Source organism: Rana temporaria, chromosome 4 (genome assembly GCF_905171775.1).
Source record: "Rana temporaria chromosome 4, aRanTem1.1, whole genome shotgun sequence".
In the NCBI taxonomy this organism is placed as follows: domain Eukaryota; kingdom Metazoa; phylum Chordata; class Amphibia; order Anura; family Ranidae; genus Rana; species Rana temporaria.
Genome location: NC_053492.1, coordinates 54,580,330 through 54,606,098, shown reverse-complemented (window position 1 = coordinate 54,606,098; position 25,769 = coordinate 54,580,330). Strand labels below are relative to the sequence as shown.

The window sequence follows — 25,769 nt, the reverse complement described above, 5'->3', positions numbered from 1 at the left end:
AAGGACGTCAAGAGCTCTCAAGAGGTCACTGGTACCCTGTAAATAGGATACTAGGTATTGAACATGTGGTCTCAAGTAGTCATCTACTAGTTGGCTAGCATGTACCCCAGACACCTCTTGACCAAGAATCAGGCAGTCGAGACTACACCTGATCTTAGCCAAAAGGCCAAGAAGCAATAACCCAATTATTCTCTGTTCCGAGCGAGCGGCTTTCTGGCCCCACCGGACGGCTCGCTGAGAGTTGCCCGTTTGCCTGTACCCGGCAATCGCCCTCCCCCCAGTCTAGGCTGTCCGGAGGTGTGAATCCACAGCCGGACGGGCGTCGCTGGCCTACAGGCCTAATCCCCTGTCTACTGACCAAACCACACTTTTCTGACACCTGCCCAACACTGCTGGAGCCCAGTCATGACCTTCAGTCATCCCAAAGTAAGAATTGCACAGATTCAGTTGCTTCTCGTTGCTTCTCGTTGCTCCTCGTGCATGTTCAACGAGGGAAATCATTTGCATGTGCCGGCCTCCTAGTTAACATAACGTGGACGTAGTTAACATAATGTGGATGAAAATCGAGGGCCACTAGAGGGAGTCAAAGACTAAGGGATCCTCCAGATAGAAATAAAATACCCTTGCCACAGCTGGCTTTTCAAGCTAGCTGATGCATGCAGCAAGGCACAGCACTAATGGAGCAAATTCAGCCCCCTTGTTTGACAGCAGGGTGGTCAGTGCTTATTGAAGGCTTCATTTTAGGCCTTATGAGAGAGCGAGCGAGGAGTAGAAGACTAGCTGACTTGTCGAAAATTGGATGCCCTGACTAAATCTAGGTGTTGCTGAATAGGAAACTTCATAGTGTAATGTCATTTGGTGAGCAGCAAAAAAACTTCTTCCTTCCCCCAAGAAAGTGACAAGAAGCAATGAAGACAAAGACACAAGGGTTAAATGCCAGTGTATTATAGCACGGAACCGAGTTTAAGCAAGAAACATTGTCAGCAAGCAACAAGAACTCACAAGACAAACAAGTTGGATGATGTTCCAGTTAAATCTATTTTTTGACACTGCGTAAGAGAGGGGTGCACCGGTCCTGGAGGTACTGCAATACCAGGTCGATGCGTGGAGTGGACAGAGCAAGCTCTTCTTCCATCTCCCTGTTCTAAAAATCCATTTAATATATGGTCCCCAGATAGGGGACGTATCAGATATTAAACTGATAAGAACAGATTTTTTTTTTTTTTCTCATACCAAAATAATAAAACAATAAACTTTCATCCTATCCTAACTCCCTATTCTAAAAAAACTACACTCTTTAAACTTCTAAGACATACAACACAAAACACCTGAACTTATACATAAATGTCACGTACCTGGTGATGGGAGCCCGATGTGCAGGGAGCGGCCTCTCGTAAGCCTCCGACTCAGGAGCCCCTGATAGAGTGGACAGGGGATCAAGTGTACAGAGGGGCACAAGTGCCTGGTAGTAGGCTGAGTAGTTTGCTGGAAGCAGAAGCAGGATGAAGCACTGAGGTCCTGGCAGGAAGCTGGCAGCAGGCTGGAAGCAACGGAGGCACTTGTGGAGCAGGAAGCAACAGGTCAGGCAAGCCGGGTCAACACAGATGAGCAGATCAGAGCCAAAGCAAAGTCCAAAAAAAGGGGTAGTCAAGGTTCAGGCCGGGTCGGTATAACAGGCGAGCAAAGACAGAGCCAGGGGTTAAGCAGGTGCGGAGGTCAGACGTAGCCGGGGTCAGAGGCAGGTTGCAAACAAGAGAGGTCAGAGGAAGCCGGGTCAGGTAATCAGGAACAGCAAATACACAGGTGCAGATTATCCAGGGAAACGCTGTAGACAGGACAGCAAGTTGGTGAGGGATCAGGTTGTTTATATAGGGAATCCTTGGCGCCAAACACTGTCAACGTGCGCGCGCACCCGTACACGCGCAAGTGCGTTCAAACGCGCGCTCCAACGCGCGCATGCGCGGGAAAGCGCGCACCAATGCGCACGCGCCGGGAACGGATTCTCCTGACAACGGAAGGTCGTCCATGACAATAAATCACAGACTTTTCCATCTCTACCTAATTTCTACACATCCTTACCTTTGAAATCATAACAAAGGGTAAGCTAATCTTTAATTCCCACACCCAAAACTCAAAATCACCGATGTACGTTCATTCATCACCTAGTGTCCCCCTCACCCTCTACTTTCAAAAAAGACCACTTACTTCCTTCCATCCTCAGACGTCAACACAATTACACCTACTCTAACCACTCATGTCTCAACCTACACCTACCCTTACAAACTCATTCCACCTTCCTCTTATCCAGATCCATCTACTCTTCACTTCCCCCAACACCTTCACATCGTACAAAAAGGCCGTATGTAATTTTGTTAATATTGTTTTGCAACATTGTTCAACCTCCAACTCTTCCTTCCTTATCACGAGTTGGTTTCTCATGTCCCATAGGACCTCCTTAAAAATAAAACACCACAACCAACTCAAATCTTTACCTTCCACCTTCCCTAATCCGACACCGGTTAGCAAACTCATGTATGTAATTTTGCTCTTACACACATAATTCAAAAAATCGAAAAAACATACTCTCACTTTTTTGGCATATTCACCATCCCAAAAAACATGTCTCACGTTTTCCTCTCCTCCACATTCTGCTCTATGGCACCTATCCAATCGGGTCAGATCTCTATTTTTCAGGAAAACTCTGGTTGACAACCCTTCCTGTAATGCCAGCCAGGTCACATCCCTTTGTCTATTGGTAACACCTTCCATTTCTAAGGCATTCCAGGTCTTGACTGCCTCTGAAGACCTCAGACCACGGATATTAGCAACAATACCTCCTTTAAAGATACTTTCCTTGAGCTTTTTTTGTTTCCTCCATCCAATCCCAACTCTTGTAATCCATACTCCGTGCTTATTTATCCAGGATTTTATAATGACTAGATGGGATAAACAGGGGTTTCCCCAAGTCTACGCCACACCATCCCAATCTTCTGAAGGTCCATCCTCCCATATACCTCATCATCTCCGCTGTCCTTCCTTCTGCCGTTAATGCATTAAAGACTACCAACCAATAATGCATATTGGTAAACTTAGCTAGGTCCGGGAAATTCAAACCCCCAAAACGGCATGGTTTCTTAACCACTTCTCGCGCAATGTGCTCCATTTTGGAGCCCCAAAAGAAAGAGAACAGAATTGTGTTCAATTGTATTGTCCATATTTTCCCCATGGGGATAATCACTGCTGTGTACAGTATCAAAGGTAACACCACTGCTCTTAACACCAAAACTTTACCTCTCAAAGTCAGGTCTCTTAATGTCCAGAAATCTATCTTTCTTTTGACTTTTCCAAGCAGCTCCTCATAGGACTGTTTTCCTTTCAAGGTTTTGTCAAAGATGATACCCAAGATTTTTATTTCTTTTTTGATTTCCAACTTGTCACTCTTTAAACATATTTCGGTGCCCAGGTTACACAGCCCACTTTTGTTCCAATTGACCCTCATCTTAGAGGCCATACAATATAGGTTGGTTACTAAGCAAGTTCTATCTACCTCTCTTTGGGATGAACCCACCACCACTACATCATCCATGTAGGCCATGGTCTTAACCACTCTACCGCCTCCTCCTGGAACGGAAAAACCTTTGCATATTTTCTCTTTTTGAATGCTCTTTAATAATGGTTCTATTGTACAGATGAATGCAAGAGGTGACAGTGGGCACCCCTGTCTTACTCAGGATTTTATTGGGAAAGGTTTACTCAATACACCATTCACCAGCACTCGACTTCTGATACCGTCATAGAAACATTCAATTACCTTTAGTAGGTTTACCGGAATTCCCAGCCTTGCCATCGCCTGACCCATGAAGACGTGCGATACTCGATCATAAGCCTTTTCCAAATCTAGGGATTCCACCACCAATGGTCTCTGATTTTTCCCAACATACGAAATAATATCTCTTAACAAAATTAAATTGTCGGTAATTTTCCTCCCCTGCAAGGCACAAGTCTGCCATGGTCCTATCACCTTGCCCAGTACTTCTTTTAGTCTGTTTGCCACCACCTTGGCTATGACCTTATAGTCGACATTTAAGAGGGTTATCGGCCTCCAGTTCCTCAAGTCTCCTTTATCTCCTTTTTTATGTAATAACGATATTACTCCCTCTTTCATTGAGTCTGATAACCTTTTCTCGCCAAACACCTCCTTAAAGACTTTACAGACATACGGGCCAATGATTTCCCAAAGGGCTAAGTAATATTCTGCTGCCAGGCCATCGCACCCAGGTGTCTTATTTTTGGACATTCCTGCAAAGGCCTCTTTAATTTCAACATCATCTACTTCTCTCTCCAGCCACTCCTTTTCCTCTCTTCCTAAACTTGTGTCCAACACCTCACAATAAGTCTTCATTTCTTCCTCCTCCTCTACCTCATACCCTTTAAATTGGGTTCTAAAGAAGCGTTCCACTTCCTTTATTACCTCCTCACCTTCCGCCTTCCTACCTTCCATATTTACTGATGCCAACACATCTTTTTTTCCACACATTTTCTTGAAGAAATATCTTGTGCACTTCTCATCTTTTTCCATGTGTTGGATTTTTTCCTGGAAGACAATACTTTTCCCTTTTTCATTCATGAACACTTTCCTCTCTTCTTTCACCAGTCTTAGATCTTCCTCCACATCCTTATCCATTTCTTTTAGCAACTGTAGAGTCTTCAACCTCCATCCCAATTTCTCATAAACCTCTTTCTTTTGTCTTGCCCTCCTCCTTCCCCATGCTTTGAAAAACTGGCCCACTCTGCGTTTGGTCCAATCCCACAATTCCAGTAAGCACACAAAGTTGCTCTTCCTTTGTGTTAGATGTTTATAAAACCGAGAGAAGTCCATTTTAATTTCCTCCTCCTCTAATAGAAGGTTGTTTAGTTTCCACAACCCTCTACCGAGTTTGACCGAGCTTTCCAACAAAAAAGCAGCTTGTATCCCTCTATGATCTGAGAAAAGGGCATCAAAGGAAACAAAATCTTTGTATATCAAAGTCTTTGAACACAATACTAAATCTATCCGTGATTTAGTTTTCCCAGTTTCCGAGAAGAAAGTAAATTTATCCTCTGCTAAACCTATACTTTTTCCCACATCTCGTAACTCAAAATCTAAAATAATATTGTTCAAAAGGGTGCTTGATCCATCCAAGCTTCAACCACCTCCACCCACTCTATCAGAGCATTCCCTTACAGTATTAAAATCCCCCACCACCATTGTTGGGATTCTTCCTGTCAAATACATCTGTAGGTTTTGCAAGAAGCTTATTCTCTCCGGTCTCCCTGCTGGAGCGTAAACATTTATCACTCTAAAACAAAAATTTGCTATTTCCAACGTACCAACCAGGCATCTACCTGGAACCAAAATTTTATAATCAACCACCTTGATTTTGTTGTTTTTAACTAAAATGCCCACACCGCAATTTTTATTGTCACCGGCTGGAGACCATATTGCCTCCCCCTTCCACTCACTTTTTCCAGGTGGAAACTGTATTCCACATTCTTGCAGACAAATAATATCTTGATTTTTAAATGTGTAAAAAAATTAAAAATTACAGCCCTCCTACTCCTAGCTCCAATCGAACGGACGTTCAAGGATGCAATTATCACTGCCATTATCGCAACAACCAGCAAAAAACAAAAATTTACCATTTTTTAGTTATATACCCTCCAGCACCAGTCCATCCTCTCCTTGCTGCCACTGCAGGTGAAAGCGGAGAATCAGGAGAATCCCCCTCATCTGATGAGGAAACCATCCCCATCAACCATCCTGTTTCCGTTCTCGCTTTCTTGCTTTTTGTTGATTCACTCTCCTCGTCACTCTCAAAGGCTCTCTGCCCAGGAGTTATTGGGTTACTATCTTCCATCTCCATTCTTGTTCCCCAATCAGCATCCTTCATTCCAGCAGTCACTGGGTTAATTTCTTCACCAGTACCACCTCCTTCCGTCACCTCCATCTCTGCACCTTCCACTCCTTTATCTAATGCATCACGTCTTTTACTTTCTGCTGCCCGTTATATTTCTGTTTTTCTCACTAAGTTGGCTTGAAGCACCGTCATTTGCATAATCCCTGCCTCTGCCACACCCCCTCCACCGTCACTTTTCTGTTCCTGGTCTACAATACAGCTTGTCATAGGGACAGCATCAGCACACGAGGTGGCAACGCCCACCTCCAGCGTCCCGGCGCCATCTTTCCCTCCAGCTCCGGTTACATTTTCTGTCTCCTGGGGGGCTTCTGTGCTCACACATATCTCCTCCTCCATCGGGAGCTCGGTCTCCTTCACCCCATGTTCTAAAATTAGCCCAAGGGCTCTATCCGTTGCCACGGCTCTTTCTGCATATTTTGCACATGCATCAAGAACCTCTTTAGAGATCACAGGACCCTTTGTCCTCCCCCCTCTTACAGCATCCGCAAAGGAAAAAATCCTGCACCCCGTTCTCTCCTTTTCAGGACAGTCCCTTGCCAGGTGATGAGTCTTATTACACAAATCACATTTTCTAGCCTCTGTACAATCTCTAGCCATATGATTTTCTGAACCACAGTGCCTGCATCTCATAAGTACTTTACAGTCCTGTTTCTCATGGCCATATTGAAAACAGTTTCTACAAAAGGGGGGTTGTCCTGAAAAAAATAACGTACACCTCTCCCCAGCAACTGAAAAGAAAGGTGGAGGAAGAGTATATGCATCATTCTCATCCTTCTTAAATTTCACTTTAAATTTGATCTTACTGCGGTATATGCCATAATTATTTTTAATTTTTACACCATTGTCAACATAACATAAGAACAAAACTTCAAAAGAAAGATTCTCACCACCTCCTGCTCCAAATAGGGATTATACAGATGAACTACCACATCTCTTTTCTCTACGTCAAAAAGGGGTTCAATCTCCACACTTTCCCATAAGCCGGTACCCACCTTCTTTCGGTATCTTTCATATGCTCTTAAGCACGTGTCCTCAGAATGAAAAGAGACATCATAAATTCCTGTCGCAGGGAAGTCCTGCAAAGCATAGATATCGCTTACCGCTATTTTTAGTTCGTTCATCAGGTACTCCTCGATAACTGTCTTCACTGTAATCTTCCGTCGTACATCTAGTCCCAAGACTAATCGAAAGGATTTGGGTAGCGTCCTTCTCGCCATTTTCAATTCGTAATGTCGCTGGATACCCCAAAGGGGTGGTCCACCGACTTCCTTCCACCACCCAAGCCGAGTTCCCTCAGATTTATCGCAGCCAAAAGGTCGAGAAGCGATAACCCAATTATTCTCTGTTCCGAGCGAGCGGCTTTCTGGCCCCACCGGAGGGCTCGCTGAGAGTTGCCTGTTTGCCTGTACCCGGCAACCACCCTTCCCCCCAGTCTAGGCTGTCCGGAGGTGTGAAATCTGCAGCCAGACGGGCGTCGCTGGCCTACAGGCCCAATCCCCTGTCTACTGGCCAATCCACCCTTTTCTGACACCTGCCCAACACTGCTGGAGCCCAGTCATGACCTTCAGTCATCCCAAACCAAGAATTGCACAGATTCAGGTGCTCCTCGTGCACGTTTTAAGGTGGAAAATCATTTGCATGGGCCCGCCTCCTAGTTAACATAACGTGGCCTGAAAAAGGAGAGCCACTAGAGGGAGTCAAAGGATAAGGGATCCTCCAGATACTAAAAAGTTAAAAACCTTGCCTCATCTGACTTTTCAAGCTAGCTGCTGCATGCAGCAAGGTACACAGCAATGGAGCAAATTCAGCCCCCTTGTTTGACAGCAGGGTGGTCACTGCTATTGAAGGCTTCATTTTGGGCCTTAGGAGAGAGAGAGAGCGAGCGAGCAAGGGAGGAGTAGAACACTAGCTGACTTGTCGAAAATTGGATGCCCTGACTAAATCTAGGTGTTGCTGAATAGGTAACTTCATAAAGTAGTGGCATTTGGCAAGAAAGTGACAAGAAGCATTGAAGACGAAGACACAAGAGTTAAATGCCAGTTTATTATAGCAAGGAACTGAGTTTAAGCAAGAAACATTGTCAGCAACAAGAAGACACAAGACAAACAAGTTGGATGATGTTCCAGTTAAATCTATTTTTTGACACTGCGTAAGAGAGGGGTGCACCGGTCCTGGAGGTACTGCAATACCAGGTCGATGCGTGGAGTGGACAGAGCAAGCTCTTCTTCCATCTCCCTGTTCTAAAAATCCATTTAATATATGGTCCCCAGATAGGGGACGTATCAGATATTAAACTGATAAGAACAGATTTTTTTTTTTTTCCACTCAGAAATCTTTAGTCTCAAGTCTTCAGTCTTTCCAACCCCTCCTTCTCCACCCCCTTCTCCCCAGGGTCGGACCTGCAGTACCCCATCACATCCTGCAGGCTGGACACCTGACCAGTGCTCACATATGATGGTGCTTGTGGGGAGTCCGAGTCGACCACTGCTTCAGATGACCCGGGGAGTCTGGAAAAGAGCCAATGTCCTGGGAGGAAGTAGGGCCGTCGGCTCCCTCCATCTTCCTTTTCAAGGAAGGCTGCCCCACTTCCATCCCCTCCTCCTCGGGGTCCTCCGACTCCATACCGCTCCCCTCCGCCTCGGCCATGAGGTTGTCAGGGACACTCCTCTCGGGAAGAGAAGAGGTCCCTTCCTCCCCCACGGCATCCAGAGGGGAGGGACCTGGCTCTCCCTCCATAGGGGGGCAGGCAGCCCGCACCCCTACTTCCTCAGGCAGCCCTGTGGTCTGGTCGCCGGAGTTCACCGCGGCAGCCGGAGGACCACCTCTGGCCACATCTGCATAGGACAGTGCCTGTCTGTCCACAACCGCTTCTGGAGCCTCCACTGCTCTTCCGCCACCACGGTTGTGGACTGTTCCGATGTTGTTGGTTTTGAAACCTTCGGGCACTGCCTGGCCAGGTGGGTTCGGCTCCCACAGATGTGGCAGCTCTTACCCTCTGGACACTGGCTCGCCCCGTGACCCTGCTTGAAGCAGTTCCGGCAGGTCAACCCGGCCTCGCACTGGTCCTTGGTGTGTCCAAAGGCGAAACACTGCCTGCAGAACAGTGGCTGGCCAGGGTACCACAGGTATCCGCTATCACGCCCAATGGAGAAGGACTGTGGGGGGTGCCGGACGCCACCGATGCCTTCCTTGTCCGCCCGGAAGGTGACCCAGAATCTTCGCTGCCCATTAAAGGTACCGAAAACATTCGTCAGTTTCACGCCCGCAGAAACTGACTCGCAGTACCGTAGTAAAAGGGCAGCGATCCTTCACAAAGGGATTGTACATGTGTACAGTGATGGGGAGCCACACGGTCGTCTCACTTGACAGGAACATGATCCCGTCCAATAATTCGTGGCCCTCCTTCTCTCCCTTCCGAAGCAGGCATGTCTGCAGATCTTCCTTCTTCCAGAATGTAACGTCATACAAACCGGTGGTGGGGAAACACTGCACGCAAAAAATGCTCTCTCTCACCATCCCAAAAAGTTCCTCAACCAACTTCTTCTGGACAAAATGCAAGCCAACAGCTTCACGTTTAGACTCGGCCACGGCCAGTCTTAAAGTATTGGGTGCATTAGGAGGCCAAATCATCCTCTCGCCCACCGATCCCACCCCACCACATGGGTGGCAGAGAGAGGCGATCGCAACTCGTTGTTTGGGGACTAAGTCTAAGGCCAATAGCAGCAAGGGGGGGCTCTCCGAAGAGAACGATCCCCTTAAGGCCGACCTCCGGGTACCCCAGACACCTCTTGACTAAGAATCAGGCAGTGGAGACTACACTTGATCTTAGCCAAAAGGTCGAGAAGCGATAACCCAATTATTCTCTGTTCCGAGCGAGCGGCTTTCTTGCCCCACCGGAGGGCTCGCTGAGAGTTGCCCATTTGCCTGTACCCGGCAAACACCCTTCCCCCCAGTCTAGGCTGTCCGGAGGTGTGAATCCACAGCCAGACGGGCGTCACTGGCCTACAGGCCTAATCCCCTGTCTACTGGCCAATCCACCCTTTTCTGACACCTGCCCAACACTGCTGGAGCCCAGTCATGACCCTCAGTCATCCCAAAATAAGAATTGCACAGATTCAGGTGCTTCTCGTTGCTCCTCGGCACGTTCAACGAGGAAAATCATTTGCATGTGCGGGCCTCCTAGTTAGCATAACGTGGACTTAGTTAACATAACGTGGAAGAAAATCGAGGGCCACTAGAGGGAGTCAAAGACTAAGGGATCCTCCGGATAAAAATAAAAAACCCTTGCCACAGCTGACTTTTCAAGCTAGCTGCTGCATGCAGCAAGGCACACAGCAATGGAGCAAATTCAGCCCCCTTGTTTGACAGCAGAGTGGTCACTGCTTATCGAAGGCTTCATTTTGGGCCTTAGGAGAGAGAGCGAGGAGTAGAACACTAGCTGACTTGTTGAAAATTGGATGCCCTGACTAAATCTAGGTGTTGCTGAATAGGTAACTTCATAGAGTGGTGTCATTTGGCAAGAAAGTGACAAGAAGCAATGAAGACAAAAAGACACAAGGGTTAAATGCCAGTTTATTATAGCAAGGAACCGAGTTTAAGCAAGAAACATTGTCAGCAACAAGAACACACAAGACAAACAAGTTGGATGATTTTCCAGTTCAATCTATTTTTTGACACTGCGTAAGAGAGGGGTGCACCGGTCCTGGAGGTACTGCAATACCAGGTCGATGCGTGGAGTGGACAGAGCAAGCTCTTCTTCCATCTCCCTGTTCTAAAAATCCATTTAATATATGGTCCCCAGATAGGGGACGTATCAGATATTAAACTGATAAGAACAGATTTTCTTTTTTTTTTTTCACTCAGAAATCTTTAGTCTCAAGTCTTCAGTCTTTCCACTCAAGGTCTTAAATTATACCATCATTGTGGAAATTTTTTAGAGATATATATATTATGATTATATTTTTTTCTTTTAAACTAATCTGTTCCATCACTTAAATTCAATATTTTTCTGATGTCTCCTCTCCAAAATTTTTATATCTCTTAAATAATATAGTGTGTAAAAAAACTCAGTCCTAAACGTATACAACCTTCAACTGATATTTTTTCTTTTCTAAATAAATAAATATTTCTTCACTTTCCATTAAGGCCAATTTGATTGAGTTTATATAAGCAACCATACTTTTTAAATTCTTTTTTTTCCAATCCCAAGCCGTAAAAGTGATTTTGTGATTGATTGATGTAGTTTTAAGGTACTCAAATTTTTTAGCAGAGGTCCGATTTTCCTCCTAACATCCTGTGCAAATTTGCAATTCCAAAAAAGATGAAGTGTCGTTTCTTCCATACAGCATTCTTCTCTTACACACAGTGCACTTCTAAGCAGTCCTCGATGATGTTGGAAACTCCTTTTGGAACAATCTCTTGTACAATAACTCCATGCTAAATCTTTTTGCTCGTTTTGAAAGTAAAGAGAAATGTGTTGCTTCCCAGTAGGGGATGAGCTTCGCGTTCGATACGAACGTATGTTCAACTTGAACATTGGTCGTTCGAATCCCGAACAAAAACGGGTCGTTCGCGCCAAATTCGAGTGACGTAAAACGTCCCATAATTCACTGCGGCGTTGAGCGCTGATGATTGGCCACTCACAGCGCGCCAAAAAACGAAGAGCCATAATTGGCCTAAGCCAGGGTGGCTTTGGCCAATTATGGCTCAGGGGGATTAGTACAACCGCCCCACACTATAAAAGGATCAGCCTGCACGGGCGGCCGTTCGGTGTAGTGTGTTCCGGCTTTGGTTAAAGACAAGTCAGACAGACAGTTAGTGATTGAGACACAGTGTCTTTTCTACCAGACAAGACAGACAGACAGACTATTCACATCCCTAGGAGTTGTCAATATATTGATAAACTGTATAGATCTGCTATTATTAATCTGTCATGCCAGGAGTTTATTCTACATGCAGTGCTCTAACGTGTTGTTTTGCCTGCATTAGGGATTAGCTTTAAAATATTAGTCGGTGTTATTGAACGTGTGCTAGTTAATTGCACACACACACGCATTACCTGTTACTGCACGTGTGCATTTTATTAGCACAGAAAACGCAGTCACTGTTAATGCAACTGGGCTATTGAATTGCACAGAAACGCAGACATTCCTTACTGCGTGTGTGCTGTTGTAATACCACCTGAACGCGCTTGGTGTCACTGCGTGTGTGCTGGTTAAATAGCATTGGAACGCAGTCGCTGTTACTGTTGTGCTTGCTGTTTAATACCACCTGAACGCAGTTGGTGTGACCAACTATTTGTTACATAGCAGCTGAACGCAGTCGCTCTTACTGCTTGTGTGGAGTTTACTAACACCTGAACGCAGTTGCTGTGACTGCGTCTGTTTTGGTACATAGCACCTGAAGGCATAAATATGACTGCCTCTCTTTGTCCTTCCAGAGAGTCACGAGGGCAAGCAGGCTCTGCATCTAGAGGTAATGCTGGTGGTGGATGTGGTTTATCCTCTTCAGCACGTGGCCGTGGCCGCTCGTCCTTCTTTTCGGGAGCTGGCAATGTTGAGCCTCAACATGCAGAGAAATTAGTTGAGTGGATGACCAAGTCGTCCTCATCCCTCCTCATCCTCTCTCACACAGACTGATCATAGTTTGTCTGGCAAAGCAGCTGCCAAGGCGTCCTCTACCCTCTGCACAATGGCATCACACAATCCTTCCCTAGTCCCACCGTGTCCTCCTGAGGAGTCCCCCCCGAACTGTTTCAACACAGTGTTGGGTACATGCTACATGAAGATGCGCAGCGTTTTGAAGACTCCGATGACGGAACTCAGATAGAGGAAGGCATTGATGTGAGCCCAGGGAGAGGGGGTGGCCGAGAGGGACAACAATCTGGGAGTGATGTTCCCCCAGCTGGAGCATACTGCCAGGTTTTGGACAGTGATGATGAGGAGGGAGGGGATGATGAGGTCATTGACTCTACCTGGGTGCCTGATAGGAGAGAGGAGGAGGAGGACGAGGCACAGGCACATCTTCAAAGAGGCAGGAAGCCCTCCAGGGGTCAGCTTAAGGGCAGCACACCAACTGCAGTAAGTGGCGCTGCTGTGTCTCAACGGTACAGCAAAAGTTCTTTGGTGTGGGCCTTTTTTGAAACCTGTCCATCAGATCGTACCTTTGCTGTTTGCAACATATGTCTCAAGCGTATCTCGCGTGGCCAAAACATCACCCGCCTGGGCACCACATGTTTGTCCAGACATATGTCGAGCTGCCATGCAGCTCGATGGCAAGCATACCAGAAAGACCCACACTGAAGCGGACCTCCCCTTGCCCTTCTGTGACCTCCAACCCCACTAGACCCCCAGTCTTCTCTGAAGCCTGCACCGAAGGTGTAGAAATAGGTGTGTCACAACGTAGTAGTGGTAGTACATGCAGGCAATCTAATGAGATTAACAGACAAATTTCCCTGCCCCAGCTGCTGCAGCGCCGAAAGAAGTACGCTCCAAGCCATCCACATGCCCAGCGGTTAAATGCTAGCTTAGCAAAATTGCTAGCACTTCAACTGCTACCTTTTCAGTTGGTAGATTCTGCCCCCTTCCGTGAGTTTGTGGAATGTGCAGTACCTCAGTGGCAAGTACCCAAATGCCACTTTTTCTCCCGGAAGGCGATTCCGGCTCTCTACCGCCATGTGGAAGGCAATGTCCATGCCTCGCTGGAAAGGCGCTCAGTGGTAAGGTGCATATTACCGCTGACTCATGGTCCAGCAGGCATGGACAGGGACATTACCTGTCTTTTACGGCCCATTGGGTGACTCTGCTGGCAGCTGGGAAGGACGCAGGGCAAGGTACAGTAGTTTTGGAGGTTGTTCCGCCACCACGCCTCCAAAACACTACTACTGCTTGTGACACACCTCTCTCCTCCACCCCTCCTCTTCTTCTTCCTCTGTGGCCTCTTCCTGTGGTGATGTTGGCTCAGAACCAGTCGTGCTCCGTAGGCGTACGACGGGCTACGCAGGCCAAGAGATGCCATGCGGTGCTAGAGCTGAGGTGCTTGGGAGACAGGAGCCACACTGGGGAAGAGGTTCTTTCAGCTCTGCAGGGGCAGGCTCAGAGGTGGTTGACGCCATGCCAGCTGAAGCCTGGAATGGTGGTCAGCGATAATGGCACCAACCTCCTCTCTGCCCTGCGACAGGGAAAACTCACCCACGTTCCCTGTTTTGCGCATGTTCTCAATTTGGTGGTGCAGCGGTTCTTGGGCAGGTACCCTGGCTTACAGGATGTCCTGAAGCAGGCCAGGAAAGTCTGTGTGCATTTTCGAAGGCCATACAATGCCACTGCTCGGCTGACAGACCTCCAAAGGGAATACAACCTGCCCAAGAACCGCCTAATCTGTGACATGCCCACCAGATGGAACTCTACGTTGGACATGCTGCAGCGGCTGCACACGCAGCAAAGGGCCATCAATGAGTACCTGTGCCAATATGGCAGCAGAACTGGCTCAGGAGAGCTTGTTTTTTTTTTCACCACGCCAGTGGGCCTTGATCAGGGATACATGCACTGTCCTGTCACCATTTGAGGAGGCCACGAGGATGGTGAGCAGTGACAGTGCATGCATCAGTGAGACTGTCCGGCTTATTCACATGTTGGAGCACACCCTACGTGGAATAATGGACAGGGCCCTTGAGGCCGAACAGAGGGAGGAAGAGGAGGACTTCCTTACCTCTCAAGGCCCCCTTTATCCAGACACTGTTCCTGCTTGCCCACCTGGAACACAAGAAGAAGAGGAGGAGGATGATGAGGATGAGGAGGAGGAGGAGGATTGTATCAGCAGCATGGAGGTGGAGCCTAGCACTCAGCATCAACAGCAGCAGTCTTCAAGGGATCATTTACAGTCCCAAAGAACACGTGGACTTTTACGTGGCTGGGATGAGGTGGCTGCCGATCCTGTCGTCCTCAGTGACCCAGAGGACTATGCCCCGAATGCCTCTGCAAACCTACGCTGCATGGCCTCCCTGATCCTGCAAAGCCTGCGTAAGGATCCTTGTGTACGTGCTATCAAGGAGAGGGATCATTACTGGCTGGCAACTCTCCTTGATCCACGTTACAAGAGTAAGGTAGCGGACCTTATGTTGCCATCGCAGAGGGAGCAGAAGATGAAACTTCTGCGGGAGGCCTTGCAGAAGGCTCTGTGCAATGCGTTCCCAGAACCGGGGGGATTAACAAAACCTGGCCCTGGACAACATCTTGCTGAGGCTTCGGTGAGTCAGAGAAGGAGCGGTGGAGAAGGTGGCCGTCTGACCGATGCGTTCAAACAATTTTTTAGTCCGCAGCCCCAAGGTCTGACCGGTTCCAGCAACCATCGACAGCGTCTGGTTTACATGGTTCGGGAATACCTAGGGGCAAGATCCGACTTGGACACCTTCCCCACCGAAAATCCTCTGGCTTACTGGGTCTTGAGGATGGATCACTGGCCAGAGCTTGCACAGTACACAATTGAGCTACTGGCTTGGCCTGCATCCAGTGTTCTTTCAGAACGCACATTCAGTGCTGCTGGAGGCTTTGTGACCGATCACAGGGTGTGCCTCTCCACCGACTCTGTTGATCGACTGACCTTCATCAAAATGAATCAGGCTTGGATCAACACCAGCTACCAAGCACCTGATGCTGATGTTACTGAATAATCATTATTGGTTGAAATGTCAGATCCCTTGGAGACTGCGTATGCTGATGCTGAGTGACTGCCCTGTTATGCTGCTGATGGAATATCCTTCTCCTCCTCACTTTTCTTCCTGATATCTAGAAATAAATGTTGTATTTCTGGCCTCCACCACCAATGCCTAAGGCCTAATTTTTCTGCCCCTGTTTAACAGGGGTGCCTAATACCAATTTTTGAGGCAATACTTTGCACGTCCCTCCTTGTTGTGCTCCAATTAAAGATAATGGGAGGGGTTGCAGTGTTGTGTTGTGCCTAAGGCCTAATGTTTCTGCCCCTTTGAAAAAAGGGGCGTCTGATACCATTTTTTGATGCAATACTTTGCATGTTGCTCCTTGTTGCGCACGAATTAAAGATATTGGGAGGGGTTGCAGTGTTGTGCCTAAGGCCTAATTTTTCTGCCCCTGTGTAACAGGGGCATCTAATAACAATTTTTAATGAAATACTTTACATGTGGCTCTTTTCTCCGGTCCAATTATAGTATCTGTGCGGGGTTGCAGTGTTGTGACACCGCCACCAGTGCCTAAGGCCAAAATTCTATGGCCCTGTTCCAGTAATTTTCTTGGTTGGATTCTTCTATCATTTGAGTTCATTCTAGCTTTCTCCTACGTTATCATAGTGTCATGTTTATTTCCCTTTACTAAATACTCATCATTGTTAATGTAAACACCACAAACATAGATTTCTTATTTTAGACAGTATTTATATTGTTATACCTGAAGGGTTCCACATGTACTTGCACTGTAAGGCTGGCTCCACCCAGCAGTGATGTCAAGGGGCATAGTAGCCATCTTAGAGAGAGCACATGTAGGAAGCAGATAACCTGTACTGTCCTGAGATGCATGTTACAGTGTACAGCCTGTACTCAAATAAACATCCATTGTTCCATACCAGAGTCTTGTCTCCCTCACAACACAGAGGATATAACAGATATAATAAGAAGCCAGACATTGTTCAGTATCAAAACATATTTATTGTCTGACACTGAAATATTTTTTTTTTTTTTTTTTTCAAAAAATATGGTAATACAATTTGTTTTTTTATTTTTTTGGGTTTCAAGACATATTTTTTTTGGTATTTTTTTTTTATGATTTTTAAACTTGTCTTTTTTTTTTTTTTTTGGTTTTATTTACATCACTGGCCAGCTCCTCTACCAGCCTCTTTATTGTGTCTTCCATATTTTTTTTTGTTGCTAAAACATTTTCCAGAAGGAGGTTGGTTTCCTCCAGGTCTGAGAATAATGGGGCCAAATCCTCAAAAGGGATACGCAGGCGGAACTGCTGTTCAGCCTGCGTATCCCTGTGCCTATCTTTGGAACTGATCCTCAGAAGCAGTTTTCCAAAGATAGGCAGAAGATCTGACATCTGTAAGACACTTACACTGTCAGATCTTAGGATGCAGTACCGCATCCGCCACTGGGGGCATTTCGCGTTGAAATGCCGCTTTGCGTATGCAAATGAGGACTTACGGAGATCCACAAAGCTTTTCAGCTTTGTTTTTTCTGCGTAAGTTTACGTTTGCATACGTAAAATTAGGGATGCTTTTACAAAGTGTAAACTAGTTACACCTTGTAAAAACAGACCTTTTTTTTCGATCGCCGCTATTTTTTTTTAAATTTGAATTTTTTTTTTCGGCGCTTAACTTTTTTTTTTTTTACCCGACGCATCTTTATTGTCCCGTCGCAATCTACAAAGCCCGGCGTAACGTAATTTTGCGCGCTGCCCGTCGGGAAAATGACGTCACGAGCATGCACAGTACAGCCGGCGCGGGAGCGCGCCTCATTTAAATTGTCATCGCCCCCTGGAGAAGAGGACCGCCTTGCGCCGGGAGAATTTAAGTTACACGGCCTGAAATTTCTAGGTAAGTGCTTTGTGGATCGGGCACTTAGGTATAAATTTTAAGGCAGTGTAACTTAAATGGGAAAAGATAAGTTAGGCAGGATCTTTGAGGATTTGGCCCAATGTCCTGAGCTCCCCAATCAGGACATTGGCAGTGTTGGTGTCCACTGTGGCGCCGACACCTCCTGAAATTTGGGAAAAAAAACATGTATTAAAATTATGTAGGCCTACATGTATTACCTGCAGCTGTGCTGTAGGACACTGACCTGATGTGCTTGCAGTCTGCACTTCCTGCACAACCGTCAAGGGAGGGTCTTCTGTGGGGTTTTAGGAGGCGTGTCCATTTCTGCACTTTCAGTGTGCCCTATGAGATTGTAAAAAAAAAAAGGGATACATAATTCTAAAAGATTAGAGGCCTAAAAGAGGAATATCAATCATTATTTTTAAAAAGTGTGGTACAATTGTCTGTTTTTGCAATCCTTCTAAGCTTAACACAGGATTTTATTCATTTCCTACATGGAAAAACAACAAGTATACACTGGATCACCTCTGTGTGACACCATAACTGTTTTGTTCTTGTGGCCAACACTCAGTGCCAATCATTACCTCCCTGGTGCCAGCATCAAAATGACATAACACATGAAAAAAGAGAAGGTGGGGCCGCTGACGACAGTGACATGTCACATTAAAGAAAGTTGAGAAGTGGGGGGAGGGGGTGTTCTGCTTTAGGAAATGACATCTTACATGAAATTGCGAAGGAAGGGTTGCTGACTTATTGCCTCTTCTCCCATGCAGCCAGCGATTTGAGAAGCGGGGTGAGGGTGCGAAAATGGCTTCTTACCAGTTTGGGCCTCTAGTTATTTGGGGGGCCATTCACAGCTTTGAGGGGCCCTAAGCGGCTCGCATAGTGAGACTATAGGCCAGATCGGCCATGCCAACCATTGTGCTACTGAGTCCATATGTGTAATCAACTTCTGCGCTCAGCATACTCTCCTTATACTGTATATTGACGTGAGTTGGATTATTTAAATCTAGTTAATAACACATCTACAGTTGTGTTGAAAATTATTCAACCCCCCCAATGCTGTAAAGTGTTTAAGTGAATTTAGTGTACATTTGTAATTGTATTCAGAATGAAATCCTACAAGGACTTATTAAAGAACCATATGCAACTAAAATGACATCAATTGGTTTTGTAATACAGTAGTAAATGTTTACTTTGTGAAATCTTCATTTACACAATTATTCAAGCCCTTAAAGACTACTTCTCTGAAAACACTTCAATGAACCTCTGTTCTTCAATCAGGTCTTGAAAACACCTGTGGATGTCAGGGAGCTGCAATAAAGCCTAATAAGCACCAATCGGGCAGCTTTCAAATGACTTTGATACTCTGCTCCTTATAGACATTTACTAGTGTGGTTACAAACATGGTGAAGTCAAGGTAATGGTCCAGGAAGACAAGAGAAGAGGTGATTACTCTTCACAGGAAGGGCAATGGCTATAAGAAGATTGAAAAGATGTTAAACATACCAAGAGACACCATAGGAAGCATCATTCGCAAATTAAAAGCAAAGGGCACTGTTGAAACGCTACCTGGTTGTGGCAGAAAGAAGATGCTGACTTCGACTGCTGTGCGCAACCTGAAGCATAGAGTGAAGAAAAGTCCCCTTGTGACAGCTGAGGAACTGAGAAAAGATTTGTCAGATGTGGGTACTGAAGTTTCTGCTAAGACAATACGGCTCGCGCTGCATAATGAAGGCCTCCATGCCAGAACTCCCAGGTGCACCCCCTTGCTGTCTCCAAAGAATAAGAAGATTCAACTGCAGTATGCAAAAAACATGTGGAAAAACCACAGAAGTTTGGGGATTGTGTTCTCTGGACTGATGAAACAAAATTAGAAGTGTTTGGGCCCATGGATGAACGCTATTTTTGGAGGAGGAAGAACAAGGCCTATGATGAAAAGAACACCTTGCCTACTGTGAAGCATGGCGGGGGGTCAATCATGCTTTGGGGCTGTTTTGATTCTGCAGGTACAGGGAAGCTTCAGCGAGTGCAAGGTACCATGAATTCTCTTCAGTACCATGAGATATTGGATAACAATGTGATGCAGTCCGTCACATTTCTGAGGCTTGGGAGAAGTTGGACCTTTCAACAGGACAATGATCCCAAGCATACCTCCAAGTCCACTAAGAGCATGGTTGCAGATTAAAGGCTGGAATATTTTGGAGTGACCATCGCAGTCACCAGACTTAAATCCGATTGAGAACCTCTGCTGGGACTTAAAGAAAGCAGTTGCAGTGCGCAAGCCTAAGAATGTGACTGAGCTGGAGGCTTTTGCCCATGACGAATGGGCGAAGATACCCGTAGATCGCTGCAAGACACTTGTGTCAAGCTATGCTTCAAGTTTAAAAGCTGTTATAACTGTAAAAGGATGTTGTACTAAGATTAAATGTCAATTGGGGGTTGGATAAAACTGATTATGATGTGAGCACAGAAAATACATTTGTGGTTATTTCATTATAAATGTTATGTTATATTTGTCTGACCTACACGTGGCTCTTTGATTTAATTGTCAGCAGGATGACAGGATGATCAAAATCAGTGTCAAACTGGGCAAAACAATCAATTTCAGTGGGGGTTGAATAATTTTGAATACAACTGTACATTCAATAAAAAATTGTTGTCACATAAAAAGAACTTAAAGTGGAGTTCCACCCATTTTTTTATGTTTGCCTGTGCTGCATGCCCTAATCTCATAGTGTTAAGAATGGACAATTTTTATTTAATTTGTTGCTTGTAAATACCTTTATTTTTGTAATCCTTCATTACTTCCTCCTCCTTATTAGCCTAGGCCAGGGGTGTCCAAACGTTTTTCAAAGAGGGCCAGATTTGATTAAGTGAAGATGCGTTAGGGCCGACTATTTTGCCTGACATTCTTTGAACCATTAAAATTCTGCCTAAGTGTGTTCGTCTGAGCACTAATACACGGCCCAACAAGAATTCTCTTGCCTTTGTGGCTGTGTGTGTTGAAGAGATGAGCTCGGGCGTGTTATTTGGATATACTGTATATATTTTATTTGTGGCCCCAACGAATCCCAGAGCGCTGCTTAGGACTAAGGATGAGCTTGGGTGTGTTATTTGGATATACCGTATTTATCGGCATATAACACTCACAGGCTTATCATTGCCATGAATGCAGCCTCACCATTGCAACCAATGCAGCCTTACAATTGCCATGAATGCAGCCTTACCATTGCAACCAATGCAGCCTTACCATTGCAACCAATGCAGCCTCACATGTCCCATAAATGCAGCCTCACATGTCCCATAAATGCAGCCTTATCCATTGCCATCAGTGCAGCCTGAACGATGCCCATCTGCAGCCTGGGAGGGGGCGGGACGAGTGCCAACAGATTACAAAAAGGAGAATGCCTTGTTTATCCTGTGGCCTCTTTAATAGACAGAACAGTCGTCCAATGGCATCCCAGGAGACGGGACTTCCAATAGAGACGCTGAGTAAACAGGAGATTCTCTTCATGTAATCTGACAGCGCTCGTCCTGCCCCCTCCCTGTCCCCTCCAAGGCAGCGCCAATAAATACAGTATATATCTTTTGTGGCCCTGGGGGGCACAAACAATATATACATCCAAATCCCCAGGGGGGGCAGATTAAATCAACAGGGGGCCACATTTGGCCCCCGGGCCTGACTTTGGACATGCCTGGCCTAGGCTATTAAGTCACAAGGCTATTTGCAAGGGTTTCTGGGATAGGCATCATGTTTCCCAGTAGTCCTTGCAAACCTGACTGAAACCTGACTGAAACCTATTCCATTGCTTGTGCAGCACTGAGCATGTGCGAGATATGCAAAGCTAAAATCCAGGAAGTCATACAGTCTGGCTTCATGATGACCACACTTAAGATGGGCACGGTCTATTTCTAGATTATAAACTATCTAAATGCTGTAACAACCTAACAGAACAGACCTTAGTTTACAGACTAACTTTACTAGAATACATTAAGCTTGTGTATTACAGGGGTATTTATATTTAAAAAGTGAAATTGTGGGTGGAACTCCCCTTTAAATGGAATGACCAACCAAATATTAGGCCCACAAACATGAACCTTGAAACATCTATTTTTGAACCGTATATATACAGAACCTGAAAGAAATACCACAAATGCCGCAAAATAATAAAAATAAATACTCCGAGTACACATGAAAATTACTTGCGTCTTAGGAGGACTTTTTTAATTTTCACCAACTCCTCTGCATTTCTCCTTTAAGGTCAGACCACTTGGTACTTAGCTGAACCCTGGACATCCGCACCCCGAATTTGTCATAGAGACTCCTCCGCACCTTGTCCATAATCTTCCCCTTTAGCCTCTTTGGATTGGGGTAAGGCCCTAGTTGGCCATCATAATCATACTCCTCCAGGATGGAAACCATCTCCACCAGCTCCGCAAACCTGAGACTGGTGGCTGGTTTTCTGCTCCTCCTGGGGTGTGCCTGGCCTCTCTCCTCACTTGAGCTTCCAGCTTCCTCTCAATGATACTCCTCCATCATGCCTTCAGTGAAGTTTAGTAACCGACCGAAAAGGGGCGTGACAATTGCTACAACGATCGTCATAGGCGGGGATGCACGCGGAGCTTCCCACATGCGCAGTGGATATTGCGTGAGTTACGTAGTTCGTCGTCGGTATAATATGTCGTGGAAACGATCGTGCAGTACGACGATACGAAAATTGAGTTTTGGACTTTATGATCAGTGGATGAGTTTGTGGGTTAGATATGGGTAGAAAGCTAAGGCTTGACTGACATTATTGTTTTTGGCTAAGCACGGCCCACCACCACTGGAACATAAGTGGCCTCATCAGGCACAAGAGTCATGTAGTTTGTTCAGGGTCTCTTTAGAAAATTGTGCAATATGCAAGAGCAAAGTAGGACATGGTTCTGATTCTACTTAAGAAACCTGCAGTCCCTATCTTGTTTGCACCGCCTGTATACTGCTCTTCAAAGTATATAGGGAAAAAGGGTCTTGTCAGGGCCAATCCTCACTATAGGCTCACTATGCAAGCCGCTTGGGGCCCCGCAAAGATGTGAAGGGCCCCCAAAGTACTAGAGTCCCCGCCTGGTAAGAAGTCATTTTCGCCCCCTCACCCCGCTTCGAAACTCGCTGGCTGAGTCATTTCCGCCAGCAGAACACCCCCTCCCCCTGCTTCGCAACTTTCTTTAATGTGACCTGTCACTGTCGTCAGCCCCCCCCCCCCGCGTCTCATTTTAATGTGCCATGTCATTTGCTTGGGGCCCCAGGGAGGTAAGGATCGCCACTGGGTCTTGTGTAATGATCCAGCACTGTGGGCTGGATCTGTGACAAATGCAGTCACAGATCCAGCCATCCCTCCCTGCGCAATACTCTGCAATATTACCCCCCATACTCTGCAATATTACCCCCCATACTCTGCAATATTACCCCCCATACTGTCTGCAATACCCCCCACCTTCTGCAATACCCCCCCATACTGTCTGCAATCCCCCCTCACACTCTGCAATACCCCCCCACACTCTGCAATACCCCCCCACCTTCTGCAATACCCCCCCCCATACTGTCTACAATACCCCTACACTCTGCAATACCCCCCCACACTGTGCAATACCCCCCCACACTCTGCAATACCCCCACAGTCTGCAATACCACCCATATTGTGCAATACCCCCCTTAATCCCCAATAACCTCAATACTCCACAATACCCCAATAATCCACAATACCCCAATACTCCAATACCATGTAATACGTCACCTATGTGGATTTTCAAGTAGCGAAGTTTGGCGCAATTCCACGAGCGTGTGCAATTTTGAAGGGCGACATGTTAGGTATATGTTTACTCAGCGTAACTTCATCTTTCATACTATGCAAAAACATTGGGCTAACTTTACTGATTTTTTTTTAAGCACAAACCTTTTTTTTTTTTTTAAAAACACGCCTTCAAAAAATTGATGCGAAAACACTGTGCAAGATAAAAAGTTGCAACAACCGCCATTGTATTCTCTAAGGTCTTTCAAAAAAAATATAGAATGCTTGGGGGTTCAATGTAATTTTTTAGCAAGTACATTATGATTTTTACATGTAGGAGAGAAATCTCAGAATTGGCCTGGGTGCTCCAGAACGCCTGATGGGGTTCCCTGCAGGTTGGCCCTCTCTATGTGGCCATGCTGTGTAAAAGTCTCACATGTGTGGTATCGCCATACTCGGGAGGAATAGCAGAATGTGTTTTGGGGTGTAATTTGTAGTATGCATATGCTGTGTGTGAGAAATAACCTGCTAATATGACCTAAACTAAAAATTTTTTTTTTATTTTTTTTTTTACAGAATTGTAAGTATTTTTTCATTTATAGCGCAAAAAATAAAAACCGCAGAGGTGATCAAATACCACCAAAAGAAAGCTCTATTTGTGTGAAAAAAAAGGACCAAAATTTCAGACGGGTACAATGTTGTATGACTCATTCAAAATGTGAGAGCACGGAAAGCTTAAAATTGATATGGTTAGGAAGGGGGTGTAAGTGCTTTGTGGTCAAGACTGATGCTGAGTGACTGTTATGCTGCTGATTGAATATCCTTTTCCTCCTCACTGATCTTGCTCAGAGCTATTAAGAAGATTTTTGGATCTGGGCTCCGCCACCAGTGCCTAAGGCCCAATGTTTCTGCCCCTGTTCTAGTAATATTCTTGGTTTGCTTCTTTTGTAATTTGAGTTCATTCTAGCTTTCTCCTACGTTCTCATAGTGTCATGTTTATTTTCCTTTACTAAATACTCATCATTGTCAATGGAAACACCACAAATCTACATTTGTTCTTTTAGGCAGCCAGAGATTCTTTAGTATCCAAAATTATATTTATTGGATCAAAATTACAAAAGTTTAATTTTTTTTTTATATATATATATATATATATATATATATATATATATATATATATATATATATATATATATTTATTATTATTATTATTATTATTATTATTATTTTTTAAACCCTCCCCAGAATATCAAGAATGTTCTTGAGGTCTTGGTCCACCCTCTTATTCTCCCTTATAATGTTCTCCAGGGCTAGGTTCGTGTCCTCGATTCGTGCCCTGCAGGACATGATCTCGCCGATGAGCACCTGGGCACTGGAAGTGTCTAAGCCACCAACAGGTCGTCCACCTGAAATTTGTGAAAAAACATGTATTAAAATTATGCAGGCCTACATGTATTAACTGAAGCTGTGCTGCATGACAGTGGTCATCAACCCTGCCCTGCAGGGCCCACTAACAGGCCAGGTTTGCAAGATAACTGAAATACATCACAGCTGATATCATTTGCTCCTCAGTGATTGCAGTATTCTAGACTGCATCTCCCCAAGGTAATACATAAAACCTGGCCTGTTAGTGGGCCCTGCAGGACAGGGTTGATGACCACTGCTGTATGACACTGACCTGATGTGGTGGCATTGTTCACTTCCTGAACATCCGGCGAGGGTGGGGCTTGGCTGGGTGTGGGGTTGGTGAGCTGGATTGTTGCAGCTTGCTTGCGGCCTATGAGATTGTAAAAAAAAAGGGATAGATGAATCAAAAATATTAGAGGCCTGAAAGTGGAATATCAATGCTCCTTTTTAAAAAGTGTAGTACAATTGTCTGCTTTTACAATCCTTCTAAGCTTAACACTGGATTTTATCCATTACCGAAGCTGCTGCATTTCTCTATCTTTGGACAAGTTTCCTACCTGGAAAAACAACAAGTATACACTGGATCACCTCTGTGTGACACGCTAACTAGGTTGTTGTTGTGAGCAACACTCAGTGCCGATCATGACCTCCCTGGGGCTCAAAGCTAAATGACATGGCACATTAAAAATGAGAAGCGGGGGGCGCCGACAACAGTGACATGTCACATTAAAGAAAGTTGAGAAGTGGGGGGAGGGGGTGTTGTGCTGTCGGAAATTACATCTTACATTACATTGAGAAGCAAGGGGTGCTGACTTCTTGCCTCTTCTCCCATGCAGTCAGCAAGTTGAGAAGCAGGGTGAGGGGGTGAAAATGCATTCTTGCTAGGTGGGGCCTCTAGTTATTTGGGGGGCCCTTCGCAGATTTGCGGGGCCCTAAGCGGCTTGCATAGCAAGCCTATAGGGCGGATCGGCCATGCCAACCATTGTGCTAGTGAGTCCAGATGTGTAATCAACTTCTGCGCTGAGCATACTCTCCTTTTACTGTATAATGACTTAAGTTGGATTATTTAAATCTA

General features: G+C 45.6%; 3 non-coding genes across 3 annotated transcripts; all 3 read right to left on the bottom strand.

The window, feature by feature from the left end:
* Nucleotides 1–1,059: 1,059 nt before the first annotated feature.
* LOC120938567 lies at nt 1,060–1,250 on the bottom strand. The gene has a single exon (XR_005749138.1). It is a non-coding gene; the product is annotated as a U2 spliceosomal RNA (small nuclear RNA).
* Nucleotides 1,251–8,112: 6,862 nt separating this feature from the next.
* On the bottom strand, nt 8,113–8,294 carry LOC120938588. Its single transcript, XR_005749153.1, has one exon. It is a non-coding gene; the product is annotated as a U2 spliceosomal RNA (small nuclear RNA).
* A 2,349-nt stretch (nt 8,295–10,643) lies between these two features.
* LOC120938597 lies at nt 10,644–10,828 on the bottom strand. Its single transcript, XR_005749162.1, has one exon. It is a non-coding gene; the product is annotated as a U2 spliceosomal RNA (small nuclear RNA).
* Between the last annotated feature and the right edge of the window lie 14,941 nt (nt 10,829–25,769).